This window comes from Echinops telfairi, unplaced genomic scaffold (genome assembly GCF_000313985.2).
Source record: "Echinops telfairi isolate 266 unplaced genomic scaffold, ASM31398v2 ScPeMD7_22;HRSCAF=79, whole genome shotgun sequence".
NCBI lineage: Eukaryota > Metazoa > Chordata > Mammalia > Afrosoricida > Tenrecidae > Echinops > Echinops telfairi.
The window spans coordinates 17,887,451-17,903,038 of NW_022103919.1; the positions used below are offsets into that span (position 1 = coordinate 17,887,451).

Below are 15,588 nucleotides of genomic sequence, written 5' to 3' on the forward strand. Positions count from 1 at the left end.
TGAGAATGATAAGGGCAATGAATGTACAAATGTGCTTTACACAATTGATGTATGTATGGATTGTGATACGAGTTGTATGAGCCCCTAATAAAGTTATTAAAAAAAAAGAAGACCCTAAACAAACAAATACATCGATACAAATGATGGGGGTTGGAGTGGAGACCCGAAGCCCATCTGTAGATAATTGGACAATCCCTCACAGAAGGGTCACGAGGAAAGAAGGAGACAGTCAGGGTGCAGCCCAGCACCAATGGAACACACAACATAGTTCTTTAATGCTTCCTCCCCACCCCCCATCATGACCCCAGTGCACCTTACAAATCCCATTAGACTGGAGCACATACAGTGGTACGGATATATGCTCTCAGCACAGAATCCAGGACAGATAAACCCCTCAGGAACAGCAGTGAGAGTGGCCATACCATGAGGGTAGAGGGAAGGGGGCGGGGAGAGAAGGGAGAGAAATGGGGACCGACTACAATGACGTATAACTTACCCACCCTCCCCAGGGGGACAAATAACAGTTAAGTGGATGAAAGGAGGCAGTGGGTGGTGTAAGATATGAAAATAACAATAATTTATTATTTATCAAGGGTCCATTAGGGTGGGAGAGGGAGGGGGGAAAGAGGAGCTGATACCAAGGGCTTAAACAGAAAGAAAATATTTTGAAATTGATGATGGCAACATACCACATATACTAGAGTATAAGTTGACCCGAATATCAGCCAAGGCACTAATTTTACCACAAAAATGTGCTGAAAAACTTGGCTCATACACTAGTATATACGGTATTTATAAATGTGCTTGATAGCACTGATGTATCAATGGTATCAACTGATGTTCTAAGAGCTATAAGACCCCCTAATAAAATGATTTATAAAAAAGGAAAAGAAAGAACTGACCCTGTGGTTTCCTAGATTAATTCTTTACAGGAGTAGAAGCCTCACATTTCTCCTGTGGAGCAGCTGGTGGCTTCAATCTGCTGACCTTGCCGTGAGCAGCTCAACGCTTAAGCACCACGCCATCAGGGCTACCGTTCGTGGCTGCAAAGCCATTTTTATTATTTTTCCACAACCTTTTCTGTAAGACAATGAAGATACCGTGTCCACCTGTGAATTTTTACCATGTGGTTTCAGGGAAGCTTGGTGAGGGATTCCTGCATCGTAAAAGGTCAAATGTGAAAAGATATCATTTAGGCTCCTTAAGAGGGTAAATTAAAACTGTTATTCTGAGCATTACTGAGCTGTGCTAACAGTAGGTCAAAAATGTCCAGTCTGGTGGAAGGATTCTGTAAACACACAAATGTTAAGTGAGAAGCAAAGCGCTTTGGGAGCGCAGAGGCGATTTACTTGGGGACAAGACAGGTGAGAGGCAGCGTGTGAAAAGTATGTAAATGATTAACAGCCGTGAGCAGGCAAGCTGCTCTGGGAAGAGCCTATCTAAATATTCCACCTAAGTGTTATTTTTGTGCTTTGAGCAATACATTGCTGTAAAATAATCTGTGTTTTGTCAGTTTTCATTGCAGGCTGTATGTATGACGGTACAGTGTAGTACCAACACTAAGACGGTTTCAAAAGGGATAAAAACGGTTTGTGGCCACAGAGATTTCCGTCAATCACTAGAAGAGGTAAATAGGAACTGTGTCCAGTTTACGGTCGTAATGTACAAAGCGTGGAAATACAGTTGGAATATACAGCTTTGCTCCAAAACAAGAAACAAAGATCAAGGCAGGACATTTTCACACCTGGAGTTGAAGGGACAAGTTTTACGTAATACTGTAGAACCGCAGAAAGCTGGGAGATGCAGAAGAAATGCTGCAATTGCATTATGTGGTGTTGGCAAAGAATACTAATGGTACCATGGACGGCATGAACAAACAAATCTGTCTTGGAGAAAGACCAGCCAGAAGGCTCTTTAGAAGCAAGGATGGAACATGCTTCTGTAGACATGTTACCAAAAGGATGGATCCCTAGAAAAGGGTATCAGGATTGGTAATACATAAAAAAATAAATAAATAAGAAGCCCTCAAAGAGATGGCAGGACATGGGGCTTCTATGATTCAGAAACAACTCTATGATAAAAAAACAATAATTTATAAATTATCAAGGGTTCATGAGGGAGGGGGCTGCGGGGAGAGAGGGGGAAAATGAGGAGCTGATGCCAGGGGTTTACATGGAGAGCAAACGTTTTGAGACTGATGAGGGTAACACATGTACAAATGTGCTTTACACAATTGATGCATGAATGGATTGTGATAAGCATTACATGAGCCCCCAATGAAATGATTCAAAACCACCTATGGCACCAAACAGTGAGCGCACCAACAGAGCTGCAAGAACCTTAAGGATCGCCTTTTGTGCTTAGTTCGATCTCGTAACCATAACTCAGACATTAAGTAATTGTCCCAAAAGCAAGAGACAAATTAGTAACACTTTGCTTTTTATAGGGTTACAATGAGTTGGAATCATCCCAATGGCAGTGATATTGGTTTAGTTTTTCAGTGTGTTTCTTAACTTCAATCCAAGTAGTTTTTTCTCCAAAGCAACATAGTATCATTTCCAGATCTGCAGTTTTCACTACTCACAGGGAAATTACACAAACCAGGGCCCTAGCACCTCCCAATATCTTCTCGGAAGACTTGTTAGTATCAGGCAGGGGCAACACGGGACTTGGATAAGTGCTAGCAGCACCTGTAGTAAAAATCCCAGCCTCAATGATTAGCCAGGTGGCCTCAGGCAAGTCAATTAACCACCCCAGGCCTCTGTTTTCTCATTTTACGATGAGAGGGTTGAAACAGATGGGCTCTAACGCTCAGTGTTGATGTTTGATAAGTGTGACTTGTACAGGAAGCAAGGTTCAGTGTTGATGTTTGATAAGTGTGACTTGTACAGGAAGCAACGTTCAGTGTTGATGTTTGATAAGTGTGACTTGTACAGGAAGCAACAAGTCAGGACAACTTGGGAATCACCTCCAGCTTTTATGAGAAACCCCATGCGGTAGTTAGAGTACCACCTAGTGGACACATGGCTGACCTGAGAGTCCAGAGTAATAAAGATTTCAGTTCATGAAGAGCTGGAAACAGTCATTTCTTTTTAAAGCAATCTAAGGGCTAGAACGAAACTCAAAGGTCCTATCTCTCATTCTCTGATTTCAGGAAAGGCCCAGAATAGCTAGCAGTAACAGATGGGGATCTATCTTCTCATTACTAACATGATGGGCACCACTCGGTATGCTAGAAAATGGTGCTGTCAACAATGGATGTCAGCAGAGTGGAACATAAATCCTGTTTCTAGACCCAAAAACAAAACAAAAATTCCTTCATCTCAATTTCCTTAGACACTATTAACGTCTCCTTAACCTTCTTTAGTGTCTTAGGTTCATAAATAATACATCATTAGTTCATCAAATACAGACCCAAACAAATACATATTAAAACCAAACCCCATTGTCAAGCGATTCCAACTCTTAGCAATATAAGAATAAATTATTCCTACCCCTGGTGAAAAACCTGGACAAAAGGAACTGTATGCTTTTTAAGTACTCAAGAGAAAGAAAATAATCACCTATGTCCCCTATGATTTTTGACTAATAAACAATGCACATTGGATGGGACTTTTAATGTTCTCCGAGCTTGATATGTAAAGAGAAACATGCTTACTATAAAACATGTGGTTCATTCCAGGCTGGCCCAGGGCTCAGGAGCAGATGAGACAATGATGTTTAGAGCCTGGAGGGATTCAATGTTCAGTTTTCTGGCACAATTCTCAGCCAAAGTGTGGTGTAAAACCAGTGACAGCTGGGGTGCCTTTGCTGAGGGACCAGCTACAAAGCATGGCTGGTTCGGAGAGAACGCCCTTAGCTCGGTGTCAAAGAAACAACTGCCAGGGGCTTCCTAGGGCTACAAACGTATGGCTGTCCTCACCAGCACTACAGGCTAATGGGAAGGTTTGATGTCTGTCTCCTCTCTTCCCCTTCAGAGGGGCTGTCTTCCTGTAGTTAACCTGGGCCCCAAATTCACTTTGGACGTGGCTGCTGTTACTGTGGTTCTGGATGTGGTTTGCCAAAGCAGATCGCCGGGCTTCTTGTCTGAGGCGCCTCAGGGTGGGTTCCAACCAACAACTTTGGAACTAGTAGTTAAGTGTTTAGCTGACTGTGCCCTATCCAGGGAGTCCCTGGAAAGAGGTGTTCTCACTCACTGCCATCAAGTTATCACTGACTTATGGTGACCCTATATTAATTAGCTCAGGTGTAGCCACTTTAACAATGTAACCGTGCTGTATTAACCAGCTCAGGCGTAACCATTTTAACAATTTAACTGTACTGTATGAATTAGCTCAGGTGCAGCCATTTAAACAATGTAACCATACTGTATGAATTAGCTAAGGTGCAGCCACTTTGACCTAACCCCAGTATGGCCATTTTGCAATTCCTGTGATTCCTTTGTAACTGCTGAGCCGTTGCCATTATTTGTGAAATTGCTGATGATGTCTCTTAACCCTTTGCTCTATGTTTGTAAGGTCCCATACTTCCCAGTATCATAACACCACCTGCCTTTGTATCCAAGTTCCCCTTTTCTCCACACAGTGTAATGCCATCTGCCCCTATGCCTTGTTTATTCCATAGTGAAAAACCTCCCACTTTGAGCACTTGGTGTCTTGGGAGAATTAGGCTCTAGCACAGTGGTTCTCAACCTCCCTAATGCTGCTACCCTTTAACACAGTTCCTCATGTTGTGGTGACCCCCAACCATAAAATTATTTTTGTTGCTACTTCATCATTGTCATTTTGCTACTGTGATGAATTGGGTGATCTCTGTGAAAGGGTCGTTTGACCCCCCAAAGGGGTCGCGACCCACAGGTTGAGAACCACAGAGTCTAGCGGCTCTTTTACTGTCAGCTAATAAAGGTTTACTAACTTTCATTAGAGTTGCGTGTGATTTAATTGATCTCATCCCAGCACAACAGCCTCATCTTTCTCCCAAGGAGTGGCTGGTGGTTTCCATATGCTGACATTATGGTTAGTGGTCCAGTACATAAACCACTATGTCACCAGGACTCCCTGGAGTCACTTAAACAAACAAACTCACTGCCATCGAGTTGATGCCCACTCACAGGGACCCTGAAGGGTGGGGTAGAAGTGTCCTTGTGGGTTTCCAAGACACTGTAACTCACTCTTTCCGGGAGTAGAAAGCCCCATCAGGGACCCACATAATGGCCAGGAGGGCTTCATGTGTAACGGCCAGGAGGGCTTCATGTGTGCTAGAAATGTAACAGGGTGTGTCATAAGGGACAGTATGAATTGCAATCACCCAAATTCGTTGTCAGTGCATCGGTAAGGGACGTGTTGAGGGAAGACTACGGTTTGGGTCAAATCTTTTTTTGTGGAGGGCTGACCTATGCATTTGGGAATGTTTTGCAGGGTCCTGCCTCTCTGAATTGTGTAAATAGTTAACTTTTAGAAGCTAACTGAAAAGTTGGAGGTTTGAGCCCTCTGAGAAGTGCCTTGGAAGAGAAGTCTGGTGATCAAATTTCGAATAATCAGCCATTGCGTACCCTCTGGACCTGTTCTATTCTACACACACGGGGCCACCGGGAGTCAGCAGCACCCATGGCTTCTGTTCATCAGTGTCCTCCAATCGAGGCAACCAGAAGTGTCTCCAGACATTGGCAGGGATCTGCTGGGCAGCAACATTTGCTAGCTCTCAGCACCAGGGGGAACCACTGCTACGGAACAGGCCGTCTAGGTGGCCAGCGGCTCGGCCAATAAGCCTCACAAGCTCGTGAGGAACTGGGTGTTAAGCCTTCGGGGAATCAGGTTTCTGGATTCTGTGGAGCTTGAGGTGACCTACCCACGCTATTGTCCTGAGCTCTTGAACCCTGAGCAAACTGGTTTCCTAAAAGCCATCATTAAGCTACACAACCGTCATTTGTAAAGAAGGTTTGCCTTGGGCAGGGCGCTCTTTGATACCAGTGTGTGTTTTGACCACAGAAATTCTCAAGGTCAGACGGTCAATTCTGTCTTAGGGTCAACCAGCAACTGCTGTGATTGTTCATCAAGACAATAGAATTCGGGGAGGGGATTCTGTGGGAGCACAGATTGTTTTCTCAGCCACAGCCTTCCACAAACCAAGTGGCAATCATACTGGCCAGTGAAGAGATAGAACAGAAAAAGCTGTGACCTTGTTTTCTTCCTTGGGATTTTTTTTTTGGGGGGGGGGGTTGACCCCGTATCCAAACATATTCTATAGAGGCCCTTTTTATGGAGCCACAAACAAGAGGAAGACAATCGTCTTGGAATCAGGTTCATATACATAGTACAGACACTGAAACAGCCCACGGATTCTCAGCCATGGGGTTCTTTATGTATGACTCCCAAACCAAACGCCCTGCCTTGAGTCGATGCCGGCTCATGGAAACCCCCTGGTAGACTTCTGTTTGCAGGAACAGAAAGCCTTTCTCCCTCAGAGAAGCTGAGGTTTCAAACTGCTGACCATGCAGATCACAGCCCAATGTGTAACCACCGTCCCACCAGGGTTGTATAAAGGGCCAGGGGGCAAGAACCCAGCATCAGATCTCCACTGGTGGCAGGTACAGTCCTCACTGTCTCCAGTGGAACTGGGGAAGCCGGGAAAGGCCCCTAATTGGGCCTGCACGGAAGTGCAGACGGGGAAAAAACTTGTGGGATTGATTCTGGGGTTCTCATCACCTGGCTGTGTGGTGGTCAGTGCATGACCATTCAGCCCAAAGTTGCAGCCATTTATGACCTTTTAGATCACATGTGGAGGTGTTCAGTCAATCATGAAGAACACACTAAGACAAGTTCCCAGGTTGTGCATGCAAGACTGAGGCAAAACTGCCCTTCCTTGGGAGCTGTGCCCTACTTTCAAACACATTCTTGCTGGGGACAAAATTGCCACCTTGCTGACTAATGGTCAGAAAGAACTGGAATGGAGTCTGAATTTATATAAATAGTCAAAATGTAGTTAGGGTTCCCACTATAGTCTACAGGCTTCCACAAACCAAGTACTTTAGAATTGAAGCTCTCTTACAGGAACACCGTTTATTTTGTAGTCTGAAATGTTACCCTAATTTAGAAATAATATTTTAAATAAACTTCAATGTCCACTATTGGCTTAATATTATTTTTGTCTTAAAACTACTCTTCCTAAGTTTTAGTCTCATTTATTAACCCACATTGGCATTAAAACTATCTTAAAATTATACAAACCAAGATTGTAAGATTTAAATAAACTTCAATGTTCACTATTGGCTTAATATTATTTTTGTCTTAAAACTACTCTTCCTAAGTTTTAGTCTCATTTATTAATCCCCATTGGCATTAAAACTATTTTAAAATTATACAAACCAAAATTTTAAGATGAATTGCATGCAAACAATAAGCCTAATCCTTGTCAAGCAGCTCCCAATACAAGCTGATGAAACGAAAGGAGAATACTGATAACTAAGCTCAGATCTTATTTTATTATGATGACAGGGGTACACAGAGAATAGGCAAAATATTTTTAAATCGGTCCATTTTCATAGGAGTTCATATGTCAAGCCTTTTACCTTCTTTATAATCGCTCAATTCGATACTTTATCAAGACTGTTAAATCCTGCTCACTTTTATCATTGGATGTGGCCACCCTTCATTTTCCCAGAATGTTTTCTCAGGATGACCTTGTCTTTGGAACAGAAGCACCACAAAAGTGAAGAGTGGGGGGTATGCATGCTTTGTGTCTATGCCAAGGGGCTCTTCCTGGGAAGTGGGAAATTTGGAAATTCAATCACAAAGTAAGGATAAAACAGTTTATTATTTTTTTCCAGGTATGAAAAATAAAATGTGTTTCAACTGGCTCTTCCATAATTTTGAATAAGTGGTCTGATTCTTTGTGGAGTGGGTGAGTAAGGGGCGGGTCTACCCACAGTCTTTTGTTCAAGGGCAACTTTAAGAGTAAGGACTGTAGGAAGCATCAGTATCATACACACTGAATGTTAGAGACTCAGTTCAACGAGTGCTTAACTTGAGTGTAAGCCCTTTAAAATTATTTTTCTCTCTTCCTTTTCAGTAAGCTGACAGTCTGCAGGGAGGTGGGGGTAGTGTGGGGATGGAGGATATGGGACATACATTAATCTGTAAGTTTGGGATATCAGGGCATCAATTGAGCAGGCCAGTTTGGCACCAGGTGGAAGTGAGGCAGCAAACCAGCTGGTAATTACAGTATGTATTAACATGCTGGAAATTAATCAGGAGGAGCACGTTGGGCGGTATTTTAAAAGAGAGAAGTAAAATTAAGAGACAGACTTAAAGATAAATTCTTTAAGGATTTAAATAGGACCTGCACCGTGAGCAGGTGGATGACAGAGAGAGCTCAAGGGCAGCAATGCTTCTAACTACCTTGTGCATACCATTTCACCGAAAGGAAGACATCATCCGAAAGGAATACCTACCTACAGTTTTGTCTCTCGCTGAAATATAAGGCATCTCCCCGAAAATAAGCCCACTCACCCACCCCCGAAGCTACCATAACTCTGGACTCCGGACCGTAGCCATGGGTGCTGCCGCACAGCTCACTGTTGGCCGCAGCGCAGCCGGAGCAGACAGGAAGTGCGAGGTCTCTTTTAATAAAACAATAAACAATAAATGTGTACTGTATTCTTCTTCATGGAAAAACAAGACATCCCCTGAAAACAAGGCCTAGCGCATCTTTGGGAGCAAAAATTAATAAGACATTGTCTTATTTGGGGGGAAACGGTAGATTAGGAGGCAGTCGATTGAACAGAACAAGGGAACACTTCATGGTTCAAAATCAGGAAAGGCATGTGTCAGGGCTGTATAGGCTGAGCAAATAATTTGAGAAGCTGGACTATATTAAGAAGAACAAGGCATCAGGATTGGAGGAAGGCTTACTAACAACCCGCGATATGCAGGTGATACTGTTAGATTTCTTGGGTGGGAAATAGTACCTCAGTTCTTGGCTTCGCATGAGAAAGAATTCTCGTGGGTTTTTATAAAGGATAGAGGGTTTTTATAAAGGATAGAGAAGTTTCAGGATTTACAGTTAACTGAACACAGGGCTTCACCCCATGTGGTGACCTGAGGGGGGGTGGTGCGGAGAGAGACCGCAGCAAGGTCAGGTGGAAGGCAGAGGAGCATCCGGAAAGAGAGGTGGTCTCTAGGTTCTGGCTTTGGGGGGCCTTCCACTGGGAGGTGTGGTGGTGTGGTTGATGGTACCAGTTGACCCCATTAGCTGATTTAAGCCCACCTGGCCTTGATTGGGCCAATTCAGGTGTCCCGCCTACCTGAATGGTGGACCACTGCCCTCCTGGCTCCATGGCTCATGCCCTTTAGCCTTGATTGGCTTCCAACCCCTAGGCATGGCGAGGAGAAACCCCTTTTCTTGCCACCTAACACGACAACACGGCGTGCTGAAAGGTGAAGAGGGCCTGAGCACTTGCTGATGAAGATCAATGACTACAGGCTTCAGAACGGATTACAGCTCAATGTAAAGACAACCCAAATCCTCACAACTAGCCCAAGAGGCAACATCATGATAAATGGAAAAAGACTGCGGTTGTCACGGATTTCATCTTGCTAGGATCCACAGCTAGTGCTCACGGAAACAGCAGTCAAGAAATCACAGGATGTGCTGCACTGAGCAGGTCTACTGCACAGACCTCTCGGTAAAGTGTTGATGAGTGCAGATGTGGGCCGGGAGCCAGGCCTCGCTCCGTGTTGGGGGGGGCTATGGCCAGTATGGGTCCCTGGGAGGAGACCACTAAGTTGCAATACTGTGTTGCAGACCCTAAGTTACACCCCCAGGTGTTGGAACTGCCAGGGCAAAAGCCCCCGCCCCAGGCGACCTGGTAGAGGTGGGGGAGGACAGGTGTTCTTTTGTCCTCATTGCTGCCTGTTACAGCCACCCGATCCCACTCGAGATTACTTCAGCCTAATGGATGGTACCCGTTCCTTCAAAGTGGATACCATGAAGCTCCACCAGAGGTCCCAGCACCTGCAGCGACTGGTCCACCCCGATCTCTTCAGTCAGAGGTCTCAGGGTCTACTTAAACACACGTGAACCGGGGCTGAAAAGGACTTCTCAGAGAAGCATGCCACCCTGGAGAATGAGGCCTCTAAGACCCTTCTGGCGCCCCTAAGCAGAGGGCTATACCATCTCAAGCTCCGTGGAGCAGTGATGCCTGAAGGGACAGGTGGTGAACTGGACAAGCAGTTCCTCACGGAAGTCATGGGAATCAATGAAAAGCTGCAGAAGCACAGAATGAAGCTGCTGTGGATGAGGTGCCTCCATTGTCCCAGCCAAGCAGAAAGATGCATCAGCACTGGGAGCGGAGCTTTTGCACAAGCCTCGTGGGAGGAACCACCACCACGGACTAGATGAGCGACCAAAGAACACTACCCAGTTCTTACTCAGGGAGCGTCCAGCAGAGACTCTGACTCACTGGAACTCTGAACTCTGCAAGTGGCCGAAATGGCTGTTCTTGCCCCTTGTGTTAGTCTGGGTGCATTAGAGAAACAAATCCACAGAAACTTAAGTATAAGAGAGAGTTGTACATAAAAGTTAGGTGTGCATCAAAAAACATCCCAACCCAGTGCTGCCCAAGCCCACAAGTCCAACATTAACCCATTAACGCATATGTCCAAGCCCAATCCACAAAGTACTCTTCCATCTCACAAAACAGACGCAATGATGCCGACTACAGGAGGAAAGCCGAGTCAGTGAATGTGTAAACATCTCAGCACTGGCAGGGGTCTCCACACGGGTGTTCCTGCACCCAGGGCTGCATCTGGGTAGGTCCATGTGGTTTCTCCTCAGGGATGTCTTGCAGGAAGTGAGCCTTGCCAGCTAAAGCAGCTGCACCCTGGTCTGACCATCAGAAAGCAAGAGACCCAAGATCTAGAAAGGCAAGGCTCACTGAGCCATTTATCCCTCTGCCATTCAATTAACCCCACATTGGCCAGGTTGGCACAATAAACTAACTACCTCACCCCTCTTGACAAATCCTTTTCCCCTCAACAGCCCAGATGGCCTACCTCTCCGTGGCTCATTTACCAGTGGGCCTCCCAGGACCCAGAGCTCAGTCCTGACCTGGCTGCCTTGGGCAATAGAATTCATTGTTTGATTCTTGCAGGCAATGAGGTCTGACTTCATTGTCCTTCATTTCAGAAGACTTTGAAAAAGCCAAGGAAATGCTAACAAAACTGAAGTATTTTTCCAATATAGAAGAAAAGATCAAGTTAGAGAAGATTCCGCTCTAATGGTTGCTTGTGGAGGTAAGTCCTAATCACATTCTCATATTGTTCCCCACTTTACCCTCCTATAGGGTGCTGACTCAAAGTTAGCTCTTTTAAAATTATTATTTAAATCATTTTATTGGGGGCTCATACAACTCTTACCGTAATCCATGTATACATCCATTGCGTCAAGCACATTTGTTTATTTGTTGCCCCCATCATTCTCAAAACATTTGCTTTCCACTTGGGCTCTTGGAATCAGCTCCTCATTTTTTTTCCCTCCTTCCCCCCTTCCCCCTCCCTGATGAACCCTTGATAATTTACAAAGTTATCTCTTACAAGCACATAGCTGGTTGCTGTGTGGCCGGCAGCTTTAACCATAAAAGCAGACATTCCTATTGGCTCTATCTCTTCCCGCCGTGGCATCCAGCCCCTCTCATACCTTCCCCCAATAGCAGATGGGCATAGGGAGGCTTTAGCCCCCAAGCCTGTGATTCAAAATGTTTGCCATTAACTTGGCTATATTAATTTTGTCTTTAAATTTGTCTTGACAGCTTTTAATGTATAGAAAATAACCATGTCTTCCCTGTGACTCTATTGGATTTAATACATAAAACACAAGGAGGAATTGTGGGATACAGAAAAATTTCTCCCAAGTTGTCTCCCCCAAATATATGCCAAACTTAGCTGCTTGCTACACATGGTAAATGACTATACACTTGGAGGTCAATGAAAGCAGGTCAGAGGTTATTCTCCCTGGGGGTTGTCAGCCATTTAGAGCAATTAGACTGTATGGTCTGTCCCACCCTAAGTAGGACACACTTCTTTCTCATACGGATAGTAGTAGATTGTTTCCCTGAAGGAGAGCCCAGGGAGCTCAAGCCCACTCAAGGGTAACCAAGGTTAGGTTTCCATATTGAATTTAGGGTCCACCTTTCTTGTCACATGTATATCCCTAGCCCCTCCCCTTCCTATTACGTGTACACTCCTAGCTCATCCCCTTCCTGTCAAGTTTATGCCTACTATAAAGCCTATTCCTGTGATGTGTGTGGTTATCTGTAATCATGCCCCCTAAGTATATATGGGCCTTGGCCAGAAATAAAGAGACTCCCTCCTGCCCTCTCTGCCCTCACTGTGGTCGACCAGGAGGTGAGCATGCTACCACGAAATGTGTCTGACTCCTTCATTTTACTTCTTTTCTTATTCTCTACGACTTTACTGTAATCTTTAAATATTATCGCCATACAATTGCGCTTACCGATCCTGTGATTAGTTGTGGGGCTCTGGCTTCCCCCACAGTTGCTCATTAGAGCAAAATTTTCACAAGTTTTCCCAATAAGTACCTGTATGTTAAAAAAAAAAAAAAAGTGTTGATGAGCAAGGATGTCACTTTGAAGACTAGGGTACGTTTTGACCCAAGTCGTGGTATTTTCCATCATCTTATATGCACATGAAGGTTGGACATTGAATAAGAAAATTTGGAAAAGAATCAATGCATTTGAGCTATGGGATTGGCAACAAATACTCAAAGCACCATGGGCTACGAGAAGAGGAAACAAATGTGTTTTGGAAAAAGTAGAGCCAGAATGCTCCTTAGAAGTGAGCATGGGGAGATGTTGTATGATGTATGTTAGACATGTTACAGGAGAGACCAGTCTCTGGAAAAAGACATCATGCTTGGGAAAGCAGGATGTCTAAAAAGATGGATTGAGATGGTGGCCGGGACAACAGACTCACAATTGTGAGGATGGTGCAAGACCGGGCCGTGCCTAGTTCTGTTGCACACAGGGTCACTATGAGCCATCACTGACTGGATGGCACCTAACCACAATCCCACCACCAAGCGTTCATTTTGGTGTTTAGTGGACACAGCCAGTGATGTAATGTTCGGGGCCTGAAGCAAAATGAAAACACTGGCCTTTTGCTGAAAAGTTCAGCATTTCAAGATGCTGCCAGTTGAGCACTAAACCAGATGTGAGCCCCACACCCCCTTTCCCTGGAAAGATTGCAAACATCGAGCACCTGCGAAGGTGTTGGTCTGGGTAAACTAAGGAAACAAATCCACAGAAACTTATATGTAGAAGGGAGAGTTTTATATAAAGGGTTAAGTGTCCATTAAGAAAGCATCCCAACCCAGTGCTGCCCAAGCCCATAAGTCCAACATTAGCCCGTATGTCTGATACCAATCTACAAAGGTGGCCTTGCTAATGGAAAACAATTTTCTCCATTAAACAAGAAAACAGAACTAAACCTGTAATTGCAGCTGTTCTTGCAAATGACGTTTACTTTACATTGCATCACAGAAAGAACGGGTAAAAAGGTCCCTTCCACTATCCAGATGAAAACAAAAATCTAACTGTTAGTAACTTGATTCTGGCCCAATAAAAATCTTCCACTTCTGGCTCTTCCAATAAACCTGAGGGGCTCATGAGCTGAGGATGAGTCTGGTGTGGAGGGAAAGAACCCTATTATCTCCTTGGAGGAGGCTCCCAGTACGCAGCTGTGAGAGGACAAAGGGTCCAGAGAGCCCTCCACATCCCTTCTCCCTTTCTGTCACTGCACAGCCAGGTCGGGCCCACGGTTAGGCAGCTGCTGTGCATTTCTTGGTTGCTTCTGCCAAGACAGTGGCCATGGACAAGCCAGGAGAATGGGTGTACACCACTTCTGGGTAAAGGCTTTGAAGGAGAGGGGGTGTTTCCCCCACTTTCTGCTCCCTGGTTGGAGGAGGGTGACTGTGACTCACTGAGAGAGGAGGTGTGCCCGGCTGAAGCAACCCATGTTGCAAAGAAAGCTAAGCACCAATCTGGAATTCCCCCTTTGGATGGTGCTGTGAGTGAGAAATAAATTTCCACAGTGATGAGCCATTTGCCATTTGGTACTCTGTCTGTTACAGCTCCTGATGTATGTTTCAGGGGTCGAGATGCTCCTCATTTCCTGTCTGCTGCTCCAACCTCTCTTCTGAATGCCTACCTTGTACAGGACAGTAAGAGCTCAGTCTCAAGCAGGTTACTGTGCCATTTATGCGAGTAGTGCTCCAGGGAGCAGCATGCAGTTCAGAACTTTAATATTTAAAATTGTGACCCATAGTAACAGACACACACACACACACACACACACACACACAAATATAATGGAAGCAAACGCTATACAAAACAACTTTTCTTAACCGAATGAGCTACTTTACTCCATTTCATGCAAATCTTTTATTTTTTAAAAAGACTCCCCATGACCCACAAGGAGTCCTGGTGGTGTAGTTATCATTACTCATTAGGCTGCTAACTGCAAATTCAGCAGTTTGAAAGCACCAGCTACTCCTTGGGAGAAAAATGGGGCTTTCAATTCCCATAAACAGTTACAGTCTTTGGAACTCAACGGGCAATTCTACTCTGTCCTATGCAGCAACCTGATGGCAGTGCATGTGACATTCACAACCCAAAAGATACACAGGTTACACAATCCAAAATAGTTCCGCAACTTCATTGTTATAGTCAGAAATATAATGCTTTTATTTCTTCAGGAGTTGGTGAATGAAGATGTTAGTGATACCCGTGCTCGATTGATTTACCTGGGGCAGCATGAGATACCTGGAAGTGATGTCATGCAGGCCTGGGATTCTGGTCGGATCCCATCTGAAGAACAGTTTATGCCATCTGAACCTTTCATTAAATATTAAGCAAGAAGTCTCATTAAATGTGCTGCTTCCCTAGAGAAGTACAAATGACCTCCAGCTTCCTGAAAGATGCCCCAAAGATGCCCTCTCGTTTTACAAAAGGGAGGCTCAGCTGACACGTACGAAAGAGCCCAGTTGGTTAAATCTGGGCATTAAGTTGGTCCATACTCATCTGGCTTTGGGCCCACGGCATTTTCATTCCATTGTCTACAGTCTACACCTCTTCTGCTACTTTGGGCTTTCCATCCTTTGCCTTTACTGCATCTAGAAGACCACTCAAATACTGAGGGAGACCCTGGCCTGATAAAACTGTGGCCCCCATTTCGGCGATCTCCTTAATGTGCGTGATTTCTGCAGATGTTTCAGTTTTAAAGACATTTCCAGAAAACTGGCAGAAATGGAAATTTTCATATTGCCATGCTTTTTTTGGTCAGCTGTTTGTACTTATCTCCATTCATTTGTATCTGTTTTATCCTTTTGGAAGAAATTAGTAAAAGAGAAATCAGACAAAAAGTTTCCTTTTGAAATAGAGGAAAAAACTAGGAGGCAAAAGACATTTATAGAGGCATAAAGTTATGTATGCACATATGTAAATACAGTAATATATAACGATAGGGATATAGGTCTATGTACATATATTTAAATGTTAAGCATTAAGGTAGCAGA

The 15,588-nt window shown here is 44.5% G+C and overlaps 1 protein-coding gene and 1 pseudogene across 1 annotated transcript in view; one reads left to right on the forward strand and one right to left on the reverse strand.

Annotated features, from left to right (window-relative positions):
- LOC101637893 (guanine nucleotide-binding protein G(q) subunit alpha) overlaps positions 1 to 15,588 on the reverse strand; it is a 249,891-nt gene that overhangs the window by 49,334 nt on the left and 184,969 nt on the right. The window lies entirely within an intron of this gene.
- On the forward strand, positions 7,728 to 11,276 carry LOC105979604 (annotated as a pseudogene).